General features: G+C 36.8%; 1 protein-coding gene across 15 annotated transcripts in view; it reads left to right on the forward strand.

Moving 5' to 3' along the window:
• The window catches only part of MAGI1 (membrane associated guanylate kinase, WW and PDZ domain containing 1), a 542,794-nt gene that overhangs the window by 301,814 nt on the left and 225,861 nt on the right, over nt 1–15,119 (forward strand). The gene's annotated exons all lie outside the window — the stretch shown is intronic.

Raw genomic sequence — 15,119 nt, forward strand, 5'->3', positions numbered from 1 at the left:
TGAGCTGCAGTGAGAGACATCAAAGTGCAGGTCACTCAGAGCTTCCTGATCCTTCGAGGTGAATTTTCTACTCAGCTAATTTGAGTTTTCTTCCCAAGTCAGGGCAGGCAGAAACCCAGTTTAAATCCGCAGGGCTGTGATTCTAACAGGGTGTTGGGATTTATTTTAGCTTCCTTTCCCCTTGATGTTCTTCACTCACATCCACCCCACTCTGGTTCTGACCCTTGTATTTCCACTTTGAAGCTCAGGGCACCGCCTCTTAGGAGATCCAATAGGATACTCTATAAACAGAAAGTTCTGTATAGATATTCTTATATTAAGTGAATCTACTGATAATTCAGGATCAGAGAAAGAGGCTAGGCTTAGAACCTGGACTACACAAAGGAACATGACAAAAAAAAAAGCCTTGTCCCTCCCCATAGATTCTTACTTAGTCGGTCTGAGGTAGGAAGGAGCCTGGGCACTGATATTTTAGATGTTTCCCAGGTGATTCTAACATTTAGCAAGGATCAGTCCCCGCCTTTCTAGGTAACTCCCAGTTACCACTTAAATTTAGAATAAGCCTGTTTGGTTCCCTGTTATCAGAACGTTTCAGGATTTGAGGCAAGAGCGGCTCTCTGCTTTTGTTTGAGCCATGCTGGGGATTCCAGTGAATTGAGTTTCTTCATGTTCACACTGTAACTCTCGATCACGATCACCTAATTTTCTTTTTTCATATAGATTTATTATAAAGCAAGAATTCTCAATTGTGGTTTGACATCTCCCTAGGGTGTAGGCTGGTCTCAGAAGGCATTGCAAATTTTATTTAAAGTCACCTGAATTTCTAAAGATGGATTTATTTCTCATGAGGACTGGTCTGAAATCTGGCAGTAAAAAAGAGGATGTCAGGGTTCCCAAAGGCCGAAGTGTCGACATGTTTCAGTTTGTTCCTCTGACAAATGTTGGATCCCCTTCCTATGTTTTGGTAACTCTGGAGTGTCAGAGACTTGCTTGCCCAATAGTGGGTCAGTAATTGGGTTTACTGGCTCATCTGGCATCTTTGTTGCAGTTTTTAAAATGTTATTTTGGGAGTAGGGTGAGTGTGTCTGTATATAAGTAATGTACTTAGAGGAGAAACTGGAGAGAATTCTGCAGCTACCACCCTGATTATGAGTAAACTCTCAGAAAACTTTGAATTGTTTGCAGTCTTTAGCATTGCTTCCACAACATGGGACGAGTAAGCCAGAACAGGTGTCTATGGAGCCAGGGGCCTATTAGAATTACTGCTAAGTTGATTAGCCAGGAGGATGCTTTGTTACTTTTTCTGAGAGGCACAGCCAAATTAATTTTAGAAGAAGACACTCAAGGGAGAAGGTGTTGCTGGAATAGAAAAGTGAGACCAAGGTAAGTATCAGATTTTTAGAATAGGAGAGACCTCAGGGATTGGTGAATCCAGCCCATTCATTTACAGATTTGTGAACGAGGCCAATTTTTTAGAGGTTCTAATTCATTAAATACCTATAAAAATGCTACATGCTGTGCTGGAACTAGAGGACATAGATGATGTGTTACTCAGGGTTCTTCATAGAAATAGAGCCAATATATATATAGAGTGTGTGTGTATATAAAGAGATTGATTGTAAGAAATTTGCTTATGCAGTTATGGAGGGCTGACAAGTCCCAAGATTTGTAGTTGGAAAACTGGAGACTCAGGAGAGCTTATAGTATATTTCTAGTTGGAGTGTGAAGGCACAACAACCAGCAGAGTTCCAGTTTGAAGGCAGGTAGGCTTGAGACCCAGGAAGGGCCAATGTTTCAGTTCGAGTCTGAAGACAGGAAAAAGCCAATGTTACAGCTCAAAGGTTCAGGTAGGAAGGATTCCCTCTTACTCATGGGAAAATCAGCTCTTTTTGTTCGATTCAGGCCTTCAGCTGATTGGATGAGGCCCACCCTCACCAGGGAGGGCAATCTGCTTTATTCAGTATACCAATTTAAATGTTAAACTCATCCAAAAGCATACTCATAGAAAGATGCAGAATAATATCTGATCAAATATCTGGGCACCCCAGTCAAGTTGACACATAAAATTAACCCTCACAAATGACTTCTCCAAACACGAATATGACACAGATTTAAGTCCAAATCCAGGTATCCTAACTGTTACCCAGAGTTCTTCTATCTACGTGATTATGCTGTTTGTTGACTCATCTGTAGTAAGTGAAAAAAATAGATAAAATTGATAAATTAGATTTCATCAACAATCTAAACTTCCATTTATTAAAAGACATCATTAAGAAAGTGAATAGATATAACACAGACTGGAAGAAGATTTTGCAAAATATATTTCTGATAAAGACCTGGTATTCAGATGCATAAGGAACTCTTACAATTCAATATCAAGAAAACAATCTAATAGAAAATTAGGAAACGATTTGAATAGAAACTTCACAAACAAATAAATATTCCATTAGCACATGACAAGGTGCTTTCCATCATTAGTCAATTAGTCATCAGGGTAATTCAAATTAAAATAATGAATAACCAATACTATATATATATATATATATATATATATAGAGAGAGAGAGAGAGAGAGAGAGAGAGAGAGAGAGAGAAGAACTAAATGCCAGATACCCTGAAGTCTGGCCTAAAGGGAGAAGTGCAGTTGTTTGATACTTTGCTTTGTCATCATAGTTCGCACAAACCTGGAAATCCTGTCTCTTTGCTTGCATACCTTTGGCCAATGAGTATACTATGAACAGAAGTGGGTGTGTGAAAGCAATCTGGTGATAACATGTAGGTTTTAATTAGTTTGCAGTCTAGCGATATGGAAAGGCTGGTTTGTTTGACTTTTTTGTTTTATATATTTAGTCATAATCACAAATCTTTAAACAAAATTTCTCTCCTTGAGAACAGAATTCTATGAAAGGTGTTTTCGAAATACATTACTTTCAAGTCAAGTGATGAAGAGGAGGATTACCTTGTGTAGTCTCATTTATTCCTCATTGCAGCCTTTCTGGGAATATGCTGTCTTGTCCTCATTCCACTGATTGAGACTCAGAATAATTAATGAACTTGCCTAAGAATACAGAGGTAGCAAATAGTAAAGTCAGGATGAGAACATAGGTCTACATGGTTTAGTTACTGCTTATATTATTTTAATTAGTATTATCATTATTTACTTATTTATCGAGTCATTACATTATGCCAACTCAGCTCTCGTTCAAAACTCTCATGGTGAAGGAGGTGACAGATAATAAACAAGAAAAAGGAAAATAAATTATCTAGAAGAATGGTAATAGCTATGAATGCAGTAAACCAGAGCAATGGGATAGACGCTGGTGGAGCGGCCTCCTTAGCGGGCCTTGTCAGAGAGGGCCTCTGCTGAGCCAGTGAGAAGATTAGCTCAAGTCTCTGATCCTGGAACTAAGCTCTGCTGCCTCTCAGTCATCAACCCTATACCAGAAGACATGTATGTTTATGTAATCTGTGCATAGCAAGTATAATTTTAGCAGTTTGGAATCATCCACAGTGTGGGCCCTCCTGCAATATTCTTTTCTAATATGTTCTTGGCTCTAAATATAAAAAAAGAAAGAAAATTTAACAGTTAAACAATAACTGTCCCTGACTGCTTTTCATTTCCTACCTCCCAAAGTGGGACTGACCCACTAGGGTTGTCACAATGACTAGGGAGCTTCAGACATTTCTTGAGGCCTGCCAAGAGCTGGGATTGCTGATGTCTGGGGTGGGGGTGGAGGGCGGGGTAGGAGAGGAGGGGTAAAGCCACAACAAAGAACTGTCCTGCCAGGATGTCAGTGGTCCTCCTGTTGAGAAACACTTGGTGAGTCGTGCATAGTGCTTAATTAAGCTTGTGTACTAAAGTCTCATGTGTTGAGAGGTGGGATTTGGTCCACCAGGTCTGAAATTTTTGTCATTGAATTTCACTTAGGTCTCTCCCATTCTGTGTTAAAGGCCAGGACTTTGACTTGAGTCAATTTTTTATCTTCTGTACTTTCCCTCCTGTTCTCTGGACATAAGAAATGCCAAGACAGAAAATGGTTTATTAAGTTTTTTTTTTTTTTCCTTGTATGTACAATCTAAAAAGCTATAGCACTTTGGCTTGCTGATCTATTCTCTAGTCAAGAAAAAGAAGCTGTTAGGAGCAATGCTAACATGCAACCGGAGAGCCCTTCAGAGGGGAAACCAGACTAGCAGATGTGATAGAGTTGTCTTCCGTAAATCACCTTCCATTGTCGAGGTGGGCATATGGCCAGTGAGTGTCCTAATTATTGAACGACTTTTATAGCCTCATCATTTATAATCACTTTTGAATAGCAGCTGAAAGACTATAGTGAGATGGGATAAAAATAGAGTGTGAAAATGACAATCATTTATGGAATTATAGAGATTAGAACTATCTAATGACCAATCTGTGAGTTAAGAACTCTCTTTTCCAATCATTTTTTAACCAGATGTACTATATACCACAGTCTCTAAAACTGTGAGCTGTGGTCAAGCCAGAGAGGTGAAAATCTGTAAGAATTCTGACCTTAGTGGGTTTGCAACATACAAAATGGCCCTGCACACAGCCACATTCACATAATGAGTGCAGTATACATTTTTTAAAGAAATGAACTCTATTTTGAAATATTTAAGATGCAAAAAAAATTGCGAAGATAGTACTGAGTTCCTGAATCTCCTTCACCTAATTTTCCCTAGTGCTAACAACTTCTTGCATAACCATGGTATATTTGTCAAAAGTTAAGTAAGTTAACTTTACTTACTTAATGGTACATTACTATTAACTCCAGTCTTAACTCAGATTTCACCATTTTTGTTTGTTTGTTTTTCACTACTGCCCTTTATTTTTCCCCGGATCCAGTGCAAGACACTAGCTTGCATTTAGATGTCATGTCTTCTTAGCCTCCTCTAGTCTGTGCCTTGCTTGCTTTTCCATGACCTTGATCATTTTGAAGAATATCAGTATTTGGTTTTAACAACACAAAGTGAACTCCACTGCTGTATGAACATCTTGTTTGAAGTCACAGAGGTGGAGGAGCATCGAACTTTGTCAGAACATCTGGATTCTAATCTTGTACCTGATCGCTTTAACGCTGGGAGTCTCACTTTCCTCATCTGTTTTAAAGTGGGAATAATGCCACCTTTCATAAAAGTGATTTATGATAAAGCATAAATTTATAATCAAAGGGAAATTTGTATTTATTGTGTATAAATTTTTCTATCCTGCATGTTTGTAGAAACTGGAGCTTGGCACTAGTAACAGATTTCATTCCAAGAGTCATTTGATAAATTTCCCTGAAGGCTATCCAGGTCTTTAAATTTGTGAAATTATTCTACTTTCTAGAGGATGTGGGGCTAAGGTATTTTTAACCTATTCGGTATTTCTTTGAAAGCTCCATCATTGTGGACCCAAGGCCCACCTTCCTACTCCTTTTCTGAGGGAGTGGTTTATATACACCTGTACAAACATGCACATCCCTGGCAATATTAGGAAAAGGTAGCATATTTTTGAGAGAGACACAATCCTCTAGCACAAGGGATGACGAAGTACAGCTTGTGGGCCAAATCTATCCCACTGCCTGCTTTTGTAATAAAGTTTTATTATAATACAATCATGTAGTCAGTTACATATTATTTACAGTTGATTTCCTGCTTAAAAAAAGGAGAGTTCAGCACTTGGAACATTGATCTTACAGCCTGAAATATTTACTGTCTGACCTTACAGAAAAATTTTGCCTGCCTCTGCTCGAAAATCCTGATGCCTGAGAAGTTTTTTTGTTGTTGTTTTTTGTTTTTTGTACCCCCCACCCCCCTTCTCACCTGTCTGGGACCATGTGATTCTCTCTTTTGTTTTCAGCTTTGAAAGATATTTAAAGAGAGGCACTGTGCAAAGAATAGATTTCTAGGGATGCCCTGCTGATGGTAAATAGTTGCACCTTTTTTAGACCCATCAAATTATGTGCAATATTGCTGACGATGTTTTTTTTTTTCCTCATAATCTAGCAGAAATTGAAGTGGCATGCTCTATTGTAACCCTGTTTGCATGAGGTTTTCCCAGTGTGGGTCAGAGTGTCTGGAACTCTTCCCCTAGCCTACTGTTGTGTGAATGATGTCAGACCATATTAGAATACAGTTTGTGACCTAGATTATTGATTCCTGTCTGAAAATAAATTAGGGTGAGGCTGGGAGGGTAGGGTAACAGCTGCTTTAATTATTATAGATGTTCCAGGCTAGGGAATGTCAGTGGGATCTCAGTTTGCATTTGCATAAAAGCATTTAAAACATTTTATTTGTCAGCACTGTCCTAACACCCAATAGTGCAGGTGCTGGTTCCTGGGAAGGAACCTTATTTATATTACATCCCTGGCTAAGTGTTCTCTGAAAGTCAGTGCTGTTTAGATGTCACTTTCTGGGTTTCTACAAATGTTGGGCATTGAGAATGATTTGGGGACAACTTTACAATATGACTGTTTAGTTGGGAAGTCAGTCTTTGGTTTTTATACCGAGATTCACATTGATGTTTTCTAATGGCATGGTGTATATAACTGCTTTAGAAAAATAATTTTATTTTCCTTTTTTATTTTTAAAAATTTCAAACCTACACTGCTGTCGAAAGAATAGCATAATGTATAGCCCCATCACCAAAACTGACTAGTTATTAACATGTTGACGTACCCATTCCTTCTCTTTATATTTATACATATTTCCATTCTGTCAAATTACCTGAGTGCTGGGACAATCTGCAGGGCTTCTTCTGTAAAATGGGACTGGAGATAGAGCCAAACTTATTGGGTTGAAATGAGGACTATAAAGTGTCTGGTCTGTAAAAAGTGCTCAAGAAATGTTCACCGTCATCACTGGAGTCCAGCAGGTCACCTGAGCAGAGTTCTTTAAGCACCGAATGAGTTTCTTTTTAAAAAATCTAGTGTTTTCTTGAAGGGTGTGTACGCACACACACGTGCACACGCACGCACACACGCGCACACATACACACGCATATCTTCAGATTCCACTCAAGCTTCTGAGTGTAGAACATCTGACTTCAGCTTTTGGTGAGGTCATGCAGCTGTTTGTTGATTAGGACTGGACCTAAACTCATTCCAGCCATGTTACTTTGCCAATAGCAGGACATTGCTTTCTACTTTATCAATGAACATCTTGTATTTATTTATTTTTGAACGGCTATTCATCTACTACCCTTGTTTAACTAGAATAAATATAAGAAGCACAGAAGGCTGAAAAGAATGAAAAAAAAAATAGAGATGATGGAATTTAAACCTTGCTTTTTCCCCCCATGCTTAATTCAAGTTTCTTCTCACTGAGGAATGAAACTTGTTATAAAAAGATTCATCAGGAGAAAAAGAACCAAGAAGGCAGTCAGGATGTAATAATAAAGTGAATGTCCTGAAGTGCTAGCAAAATGTTTTGTGCTTATTCATATGGGGAGTTAAATGTAAATAGAAGTTTCTAGAGTTTCATCAGCATAAATAAATCTGTCCTGCAGCCTCTATTTCACATCACTGCACAGTTTTCTTTTTTCATTTTATTTAAATTCTACATAAACATGACTGAAAGAACAACTGTCTTTGTAACACTAGGGGAATGGATTCAACCTCTGCATGTCTGATGAGGTACCTACCACCTGCCTGTAGTTCCTTCTGCTCTGTCTCTAATTATAAAGTGTTATTATTAGCCCAGTAGTGGAGTGGCAGTACTTGAGGTTTGCCAGAGATGGGAACATTTGTGAGAAATTGGGAAATAGGCTCATTCTCAGAGCCTAGCTGCTCACATTTTGTCAGGGAGCTTTGCTGTGATTTAGTCCATTGGTTCTCAACCTTCAGCATGTGTTAGAATCACTTGAAGTCTTGCTAAAACATAGATTGCTATATTCAACCCTCAGAAGTTCTAACTGAGTCTGGGATGGAACCCAAATATTTACATTTAAGTAGTTTCTGGGTAGTAATGCTGCTTAGGTCACCTTGGAGAAATGAATACTCTCCACCTCTAACCCAAGAATTACATAAGAAGAATTGCTCCCATTGAGATGCAGGACCAACATCTAGGCTCAAAAATTAGCAAAGTATGGCCCCAGGGCCAAACCTGCTGCCTGTTTTTATAAATAAAGTTTTATTGGAAAACAACCTTGTTTACACATAATCTATGGCTGCTTTTATACTACAAAGGCAGAGTTTAGTAGTCCAACAGAGTCTTGATTGATATGCCCCCAAAGCTAGAACATATGTATCTGGCCCTTGGCCCTTTGTAGAAGAATTTTGCTGGCTCTTGATTGACCAGTTCTTGTATGTCATTGGGGAGAATGGGGCTTGGAAGTAATTCTGTAAGGGACGGGCACACTGAGTGTTCCCAATTTGTGTGTGTGTGTGTGTGTTTTTTAGAAGTATAGTTTTTTTTGTTTGTCTTTATTTTTTTACTTAAATATATACTAATGAAATTCATTCATTACTTCTCAATAAGCCATTCTCCAAATTAATTTTCTTATTGGAATCTGCAGTTTCTCAAAATGAAAAGAAACTCAGTTTTACCATACACATTGCCTTGCTAATATAGTGTTGGCACTTTTAAAATTATTGGTGGAAAGGTTTTTAATTTTTTAAATAATTAAAAGGGGAAAATCATTCTTATTTCACACTGTAATTGTCAGATTAGTGGTATTGTGCACCTTTTAGGCTTTAGTAGAAACTAGTGTAACTCTTCTGGAAAGCAGTGTCAATATGTATCAAGAATCTTCGAAATAATGTTCATACTCATTACTCTAATAATCCTCTTTTGGAAATTTAAGCAAAAATTCATATTCAAGATTTTTCATTACTGCATTGTTTATAGTAGTCTATTAAAATGGAAGACCTCTAAATGTCTATTAATATGAAACTGATAATATTATGAGGAATCCACACTGCTACTTTGGAGCCATTTAAAATCAAGCTGGATAAAGGGAAGCTAGAGGGAATTTGTACCAAAAGCCTGAAATGCTTTTACACTTTTTTTGTCTCAATATTGCTATTTCAAGGATCATGAGAAAATAATCAGAGATACAGATAGATTTTATGCAAGGAAAATAATCACAGTGAAAATAGTGTGCATACTTAGTAATTGGTAATGGTTAAATAGGTTGAGGTAGAATGATAAGATAAAATACTGTGTAGCTATTAAATTTTTTTTTTTTTTGAGCACTGGTAGCATATTGGAAATGTGTTAAATTATGTGTGGAACATTTGAATATAAATCCACATATATGGCATGATCCTACATATCTCAAATTTAATAGGAACTTTGTATTCCACTCAAACCTACTCATCACCAGTTAAGCCGAGACATTGGGTTCACTTTGACTCCTCCCTTGTGTTTGGTATCTTCCACCATCACATCAGCAAACGCTATCAGTTCCAGCCTTAAATTACATCTCTCTATCCCCTCCTCTCCCATTTCTCTGCCATTTCCTTAGTCCAGGCCACTTCAGGTTTACTGTGATCAGCTCCACTGGCTTCATCCTGTCTTCTGCCTCTATTCCCGATCCATTGCACAGCTGCAAAAGTAATCTCAAAATTTGGGCCGTGACCTCCCACCTCCCTGACTGAAATCTCTTCAGTGGATTCCTACTGAGCTTAGAATAAAATGCAAACTTTTTATCATGGCCTGTAAGACAGAGAATTATTTGGCCTCTACTTTTCTTTTTAACCTCAGTCTGTGCCACCCATTGTCTGAACTTCATGCTATTTGTCTAACATGCCAACCTCTTTTATACTTAACAAACTATTTGCACATGCTGTTCCCATTGCCTAAAATGCTCTTCCCTCCACACTTTGCAGAGCCAACCAGCCTCTTGTCTTCCTTCAGTTTGCATCTTAACAATTGTGTTCATCTGGAGGATAGCCCCTTTCTACCCTTCCTAAAACATGTATGTCAGTCCCTGCTCAGGAATTCTATGTTGTCATGTTGGATCTTAAGGGCCCATAGAATATCTGGATGTAGGCACTTAATAAATATTTGCTGAACCAGTGAATGAATCTCTTCAAATGTCTAAGTGTACTATATGTGAATGTGTGCATGCACAATTGAAATGTTAATGGTGATGCAAATCAAGTTACAGTTGATTTCAACTTTGTTGTACTTGTCTATATTTTTCACATACTATAATTAACCTGTATTACCTTTTTTTGTGGTAAAATATATATAACATGAAATTTATCATTTTAACTATTTTTAAGTGTATAGTTCTATGCTATTAGTTTAAAGGCCTGTTTACCAAGTTGTCTCTTGGCTGGAATCTGGGACCTTGGATTTCAGAAGGGTTCGGTCCACTCCCTAATAAGTGTGGCTCACTATGCTTTAACTGTTTGTGCAAAAGATATGGTTTCTGCTTTCCTTCTGAGAGTCTAGAGTTTTGTTTCATGCCAGACAGAGGCTGCCTATATGACCAGTTCCTAATAAAAACTCTGGGCCCTGAGTGTCTAATGAGCTTCCCGCAGTGTCTAATGGGCAACATTTCACAAGTGTTGTTAAAACTCATTGCACTGGGAATTAAGTGTGTGACTCCTGTGAGAAAGGTCTTTGGGAGCTTCCACTTGATTTCTTGTCGCATGAGCCTTTCCCTTTGCTGGCCTTGCTTTGTATCCTTTTGCTGTAATAAATCATAGCTATGAGTCCTTTGAATCCTGCTAGTGATCTAGGGCAGGAGTCCTCAACCCTTGGGCCATGGACAGGTACCAGTCGATGGCCTGTTAGGAACTGGGCCACACTGCAGGAGGTGGGAAAGCGAAGTTTCACCTGTATTTGCAGGGACTCCTCACTGCTAGCATCACCACCTCGGGTCCAACTCAGGTTATCGGGCATTAGATTCTCATAAGAGCAGCAGCCTTTGGTGCCAAAAAGGTTGGGGACCACTCATCTGGAGTACCCCTGATGCACTAATAATAGCCAGTATTGGCCTGAGAGTGGCGAAATCGAACCTCAAAAACTATTGGTGGAAAATGGCACCACCATTTTGGGGAAGAATTTAGCAATATCTAGGTAAGTTGAAGATGTCTATGTCTGTTTCCAGGTTTAGATGGTTTAGAGAAAAAAAAATTAACACTTTCTTTCTTTTTCTTTTTCTTTTTTTAAAGGCATTACAATGACATTGCAACGTTGTCATATTATCAAAAACAATGGAGATAGCCTAACAATCTATGAAGGAGAAATATATTTTGGTAGATTTTTAAAATGGAATATTATACTACATTTAAAATAATTAATGAAACTTACATCAGTCAACATGGTTAAACTTCTGTAACCTAATGTGAACTTAAAAAGCAGCAATATATTGTTTTATATGTAAAAGACAGAATTCCAGATATATAGATAAAATATGAAAATATAAAATCATGGCAGTCCAGGGTAGTCTAAGCCCTATTTTTCCCATTTAGTTTATAAAATTGTTTAAAAATAAGCTCTGAATCCTTTTCTTAGAAAAAATTTCACATATTCCTGACCTATGTTTTCTTTTCCATTTGCAAAACAAATCTTGAATTTCAAAGAAGGTGTAGATCCTATGACAAATTCTCTCTTGCAATGTATTATTTCATTGGCTCATTGCCCTTGACAATTAGGAGAAGATTTATAGACATGTCCCCTAAATAATTGGCAATTAATTTGAGATTAGATGCCAAAAAAGTACAGTATTCTTAATGTAATGTGAAGGTTGAGGCTTTTTCACTTATAAATGTCACAGAACAGAGTAAATGTTAACTGGCAACACAGTTAACCCTGCTCTTTTCTGTATCCGCAGTAGAGAGGAGTTATACAGTTTGATAATTGTAAACTGTAACTAGCTTGGCTAGTTTTAATGTAAAGCCTAAGTATAAACAAACAGTGCCTGTGTCTTAGTGCTTTCCAATTCATAACTCCTTGGTTTATGTCGATAGGTACTGCTTATGATCCATAGGGGTGGATGAACCTACGTTCTTTATGAGACGAAGAGACAGTGTATTCCAAATCCTCTTTGGAATTTGGCTTTTGACTCAAGCAGTACATTTGGGTCTGATAGACATCTTTGGTACTTATGACTCAAATGATAACTACCAGGGTCTTTCATTTTTACTTTTTTAATTTTTCATTTGCAGTTGACATTCAATATTATATTAGTTCCAGGTGTATAACATAGTGGTTAGACATTTATATAACTTATGAAGTGATCACCCCGATAAGTCTAGTACCCACCTGGCAGTTAATGTCTAGAACCGTGGTCTCTTAAGGAGAATATAAAACCTTAGATTCTAGACAATACACATTTTACTGGTAAACATTGTTAACCTTTCAATCAAGTTACAGAGTGCTTTACACCTAGAGGTAGAATTGGCAGGTGTAACTATCAGATATCAGTGATTTACCATTTGGTTTCATTTCCTGAACTTCAGCTCTACTAAATGTTAACCAGTTTACATATGTCCGGACCATTTGAGCACAAGTAGCATTTTATTCCCCTTGCTCAAATGATCTACACATATGTAACTCTAGAAATATCCTTCAATCTAAGTTTCCCCAGGCCTATATTTTGTTTCTGACTATATCTAAACCAATAGGATGGATTTTATGTTAATGTGCATTAAAAAAAAAAAAAAAACGGTCCATCTTTGGACTGATCCCAGTTCTTTCCCCATTCGTCTCAAACTATTGTTCACTCTATATTCTCATAATGATAATTTTCATCATTCATTGAGTACTTTCCCTTTGCCAAGCGCTTTCCGAATCTCATTTAATCATAACAACAATCATATGATGGAGCTACTGATATATCAGTGCTCTATTTTTGCAGATGAGAAAAGTGAGATTCAGAGATTAAGCAATGCGCTTGGGTTTACCAGCTAATTATTATTGGAGCCAGAATTTAAACCCAGCCCTGTCTGTGTTAACTACCAAAATTTATTCTATTTTTCTGTCAGTTCAGTTTTCTAATGGGAACTTGAGAATGAGCCATTTAGAATAGTGTCTAACACATAATCATTCAACAGTTATATATATTTTAAACTTTCGAAATAGGTTTTCTTACAGGATAATTTACATACTATAAAATGCACCCATTTACATATATAGTTCTGTAAGTTTTGACAAATGGATAAGCCTGTGATAGCATATCATAGTTAAGATATATTTTTTGGCATCTCCCCCAAAAGTTTTTCTTGTTCTCCTCCTTTTAAAAACATTTTATTTAGAAATCATTGTAGTTGCCCAGGAAGTTATAAAAAAAACAAGACAGAGTTTCCCTCTACCTTTTACTCAGTTTCCCCCAGTGGTAAAATCTTATAAAGCTATAGTTAAATTGCAAAGCCAAGAAATAGACATTCAGTACACTCCATTTGCAGTCAGCCTTTATCTACTCTCAGGTAACCATTTAACTGCCCTCTGTCACTATAAAGTTTTTAACCTTTACTAAAACTTTTTATAAAGTTAGAATTGTACAATATGTTCTCTTTTGTGTCTAGCTTCGTTTGCCTAGCATTACGAGTTTGAGATTTATCAATATTATGTATTTACTCCTTTTACTTGGTATTGCATCGTATTGTTTGAATGTAATTTAATTTGCTTATCCATTCACCTGTTGATGGACATTTGGGTTATTTTCAATTTGGGGGCTATTATATAATGAATAAAGTTGCTATGAAGATTAATCTACAAGTTTGCGTGTATGTGTGTGTTTTTGTATACTTGTTTTCATTTTGCATGCATAAATAAAAGTGGAATTACTGGATCATTTGGTTAGTAAATTGTTAACTTTATAAGATATTGCCAAATTGTTTTTCCAAGAAAATGAACCATTTTATTCACCCTAGCAGTGTATAAAAGTTACTGTTGGCCCACAATCCTGCTAACGCTTGATATTGTCGGTCTTTTTAATTTTTGTCATTCTAGGGGGTATAAAGTAGGATGTTATTGTGGTTTTAATTTTCCTTTTTCTTATAATTAATGATATTGAACACCCCTTCATGCACTTAATGGCCAGTCATATATATTCTTTTGTGAAATGTCTGTTCTAACCTTGTGCCCATTTTAGTGGGGAGTGAGTGGGAAGTTTGAGTGTTTGTCTCTTTCATTTAATAAATATTTGATGAGTAATTGGATATTTATTGAATGACCTAAGATTGACTTGAATAGATGTATTTTCTTTTTGGACACTTGAGACCATGAGTATAATACAACCCAAATAAAATAGTTCAAGTTGGATTTTGTTAATATGTTCTAAAATGATCAACCTTAGCAGGGACTCGTGTTTTGAACATGATGTTTCCTGCCCTAGGTAGGACATATCATCATCTTAACTATTCCTGTCATCCTGGCAATTGACTCTTTTTGACCGTGGGGAAGTTCTCATCTGAAGACGTGAATTCTGTGGCTCACATGGATACTGCATTGCTGCATTGTTTCTCTAAGGCTAGAAATGCTCTTACCTAATTTTTATCTTGTCTAAATGGAAGGTCAGTCTTAACTTTTCTATTTTTAGCTGTCACTGAAACATCTTTCTTTATTAAGGGTGAATGTTAGCTAGGTTGATCTACGAGCCTTCTGTTGATCCTGTAGACTATAATTTGTGTTTATAATTTTAAAAATACATTTTTTTACCATCTTCCTATGACACATATTTGTAACAATGTAATTTTTAAGTTTTTCTTTCTGTTACATGAAGAGAATTACAAAGAAATAAACACATAGCTCCATCCATTAACTATTGCTTAAACAACAACAATAATAAAAAAGATGTATCTAATGTCTGTAAATTAACACAGGATAGTATGATCTATCTATTTTTATCTATCTGTCTATGTAGCGATGAGTGATGTATCCTCCTTTATTTCCCACCCTCAAGTCCTTCTCCCTAAAGGGAACTGTTGTTAAAACTTTCTTATGATTCCTTCTATTAATAACGCATAGTCTTTCCTTTTCTTTATTCCTTTTTACACAACAAGGATCAGGCAGCATGCACTATTCCACATATCTTCCTATAATACCAACATATGAAGATCTAGCATCTGCGGAGTCGTTACTATTTGGATGAATATGGTTTACTTAGTAGATCCCAGGTTTTTTGTTTTTGTTTTTGTTTCCAGGTTTTTTGTTTTTGTTTTTATT

This window comes from Rousettus aegyptiacus, unplaced genomic scaffold, assembly GCF_014176215.1.
Source record: "Rousettus aegyptiacus isolate mRouAeg1 unplaced genomic scaffold, mRouAeg1.p scaffold_m13_p_4, whole genome shotgun sequence".
Taxonomy (NCBI): Eukaryota; Metazoa; Chordata; class Mammalia; order Chiroptera; family Pteropodidae; genus Rousettus; species Rousettus aegyptiacus.